The following is a 3,811-nucleotide window of genomic DNA, read 5'->3' on the forward strand; positions in this document are numbered from 1 at the left end:
ACAAAAGCCAAATGAAAGAACAAGAGACCTCTACCGAAGATGAGATAAATGAGGTGCAGTTAAGCAAGTTAAGAGAACTAGAATTCAGAGCCATGATCTTGAGGAAGCTCAACAGCATGTGTAAGGACATGAGCACCATGAGTAAAGACACAGAAATGTTGAAAATCATTTGAGTCACTTTATGTAAAGAATAAATCAATAACTTAGGCGTTCTAAATCTCTACAGGAGATTTTCCAGTGCACTCATAGAAATGGTTAAACAGTAGGGTTGTCAGAAACAACTTCCACGTCCACATCCTCTTGTAGCGTCTGTACCATTTTGTCTTCCAGCTGCTTTCCTCTGCATGCAAAGGGGACCGGATGAGATTCCTGTTTTGCTCGGCTTCTTTGATGTCCTGAGCTTTCTGAGTTCTTTATTTTTCTTCAACCTGTTCATTATAAATTTAGCTTGACGTGTGTTTGATCTCTCCCACTCTCTTCATTGCATCATTCGTTTCATTCCACAGCTCTCGCTGGCCCTTGACAGGTTCGTTTCTATGTTTTTCAAATTCAGATAAATGATCCACCGTAAGCTCTTTACCAGCTGCCTTATGGAATGCTGTAGTCCACCTGAACGTGCAAGAATTGCACTCCTTTTTAAAGTTTTTATGACACTTGGATTTACAGAACCTGAACACCTTGTAATCGTTGCAGACGAACATCATGCCATGGCTGGGATATATCTGATTCTTGGGATTTCAAGTAAAATCTCTGGGGGGAAGGGGTATTAAAACACAAATTCCCGCCCTGGCCGGTTTGACTCAGTGGTTAGAGCGTTGGCCTGCGATCCAGAGAGACCCGGGTTCGGTTCCCGCTAAGGGCATGTACCTCGGTTGCAGTTTGTTCCCAGCCCTGGTTGGGTCGTTCGGGTGGCAACCACTCGATGTGTCCCTTTCATGTCAATATTTCTCTCTCTCTCTCCCTCTCTCTCCCTCCCACTCTATCTGAACAAAAAACAAAAAAATGTCCTCGGGTGAGGATTAAAAAACAACAACACAGATTCCCTATTCCACCTATTCCTATGACTCAAAATCCACGAAAGTGATCCCAGGGAATGCGCATTTAAAGAAGCTTCCCAGGGATTCGGATCACACTTGGAGAGCCAGGGCCAGCTTACAGGGCGGATCTGCAGGTGTATGTGGCTTCCTGCACAGACAACGTGGCTGGTTTCTGCGCTGCATGAGAGCAGACGAACAAGGGAAAGCCTTTCCATGAGCTGAAACAGGAAAGACTGTTATTATCAGAGGTGTGAAGGTTCGAGGAGCAAATGTCCTGACCTCTCCCAAAGAGGGTCCAGCACAGCAGAGGAGCAGGTGTGGTGAGGTCAGAGGGAGGACTGGATACCTAGGCATCTACTACCAGACCCAGGCTGTGGACCAACCGTGTCCTACTGCAGTGTGGAGGGAAGTGGAGAGAGAGCAACACCAGTGAAGAGACTTTTTATATGTTTCATACCTGAGCTTTCGTGCTAACCGCTACTTACACAGACACACAAAACATTAAAAAGAAATTTGTAACAGGAGCAACAGAAGCCTTTACAGTCTGGGAAAGAATAAGCAAACTTAAAGAAAGGATGCACGTGTGTTATCATTTGTTGAGACAGGTAAGCAGAGACAGGGCTCAGCCTTAGGCACTAAAGGAAGACATTTGTCAAAGGCAATGTGAGGACACGAGGACACTAGGGGTTGTTTTGGAAAATTAACAGGAAAACAGGTCTACAATTGATAACTTACATGCCCTTACTAAGCCTCAGATGCCTCATCTGTAAAATGAGGATAAAACATTATTTTTGACATAGGGTTGTTGAGAGAATTAAATAGGATAATGTATATAATAATGTTTGTGATGAGTATAACAGGCATATAGTAATTGCTAATAATTATAGTTCATGTCATAGGTATTAAGTGGACTAAGTGAGATAATAAATGCAACATTCTTGGCACAGCAGCTGTACATTGTAAGTACTCAATAAATTGTAGCTCTAAACATTATTATAAATTTTTAAATAGCTTTAGATGATGGAAGACATAGATAAAAGCAAAGAACAAAAGTAATGAATAGAAAACTAACAAATGAAGTTAACCAACTATATGAATAATCATTTTAAACATCAATGGTATAAATACACCAGCGAAAAGACAGAGATTGTCAGAGTAAGTTAAAAACAAGACCCAGCTTTATGTTGTCTACAAGAAACCCACTTGAAATATAAAGACACAAACAGATTTAAAGGAAATGGACGGAGAAAAAATATACCAGGGTCACTCAGCTGGAGTGGCTCAGTGGTTGAGTGCCAACCCATGCACCAAGAGGTCACCAGTTCGATTCCCAGTCTGGGCACATGCCCAGGTTGTGGGCCTGATCCCCAGTGGGGGGCATGCAGGAGGTGGCCAGTCGATATTCTCTCTCATTCATGTTTCTATCTCTCTCTCCCTCTTCCTTCCTCTCTCTCTAAAATCAATAAAGAAAAAATAATTTTAAAATATATTTATATACTAGGCTCCCAGTCAAGGTGGCAGCATAGGTAAATACAATCCTCACCTCCTCCCACAATCACATCAAAATTACAACTAAAGGAGAGTTGGTGATATAGTAGTGAGCATAGCTGCCTTCCAAAATTACAACTAAACTACATAACAACCATCATTTAGGATCACCTGAAATCTAGCTGACTAGAAGTGCTACAACTAAGGATTTAAGAAAGAGCTTCATTGAGATTAGTAGGAGGGGCAGAGATGCAGAACAGGCTGGTCCCACACCCACATGTAGTGGAAAACATTGAGAGGAATACCTCAGCTGCAGAGGTTCCTCCTGAGGATTCAGGGATCCCAGCCCCACACCAGGCTCCCCATACCAGGATTCCAGTGCCAGGAAGAGAAGGCCCCATAACTTCTGGCTGTAAAAAACAGACAGGGTTGTGGCTGAGTGAGACCAAGAGCTTCTGAAGTCCCAGGAAGTTCCTCTTAAAGAGCCCACATGGACTTATTCAGACTCACTGGCTCTGAGCTCCAGTTCAGTGGCAGCAGCTCAAAAGGTACCAGGAACATAGAGGAGGAAACTGCATTGTCTGGTATCATGATGAGAGTTGTGGGGGGCAACTGTTTCCAGTGGCTTTTCCCTACAAATAGCCTGTCTTGGCTCATGATTCAGACTTTCCTAAAGTCTCTCAAACAAGCAGCATCTGGCCTCAATATGCTCTGCACCTCTCTCTAAGTGGCCCCAAGCCCAGCACTAGCAGTAACCAGCCATTGGCCTCACCTGGACATATCCAAGCCCAGCACAAGTAGCAGCCATCTGCAAATCGCTTTGTACCTCATGCTGGATGGCCCCAGGCAGAACACAGGCAGCAACTGACCTTGGCCTACATTTCCTAGGATGTCCCAGAGCCAGTGCAACTGATGGACAGCTTTGGACTACACTGAAGCACCACTCAACCACCTCCACAAGCAACACATTCAAGGGGCTAACTCAGCATGCACAAGAGCCCACTGAAGTAAGTCCTGCTCTGTGTGGTGGGCTCCTGCACAGCTAATCCTCCATGGTGGTGGGTGGTCAGAGCAGGTCCTTGCAGCTGATCAGCATTGAGGTAAATCCCTCCTGTTGATATTGCAACAACAATCAAGGCTCAACTACAACAGAAGGATGTGCATAGCCTGCACAGGGGGAAAGGGGTCACACCTGGAGTGCCAAGCTTGGGTGATTGGGGAGGAATTGCCACTGGACCCTACAGAACACCTGCTACATAAGGCCACTCTATGAAGTCCAGAAGATA

At 44.6% G+C, this 3,811-nt stretch overlaps 1 pseudogene; it reads right to left on the reverse strand.

Moving 5' to 3' along the window:
• Positions 1–255: 255 nt before the first annotated feature.
• LOC118632715 lies at positions 256–3,333 on the reverse strand (annotated as a pseudogene).
• Between the last annotated feature and the right edge of the window lie 478 nt (positions 3,334–3,811).

This window comes from Molossus molossus, unplaced genomic scaffold (genome assembly GCF_014108415.1).
Source record: "Molossus molossus isolate mMolMol1 unplaced genomic scaffold, mMolMol1.p scaffold_m16_p_17, whole genome shotgun sequence".
Classification (NCBI taxonomy): domain Eukaryota; kingdom Metazoa; phylum Chordata; class Mammalia; order Chiroptera; family Molossidae; genus Molossus; species Molossus molossus.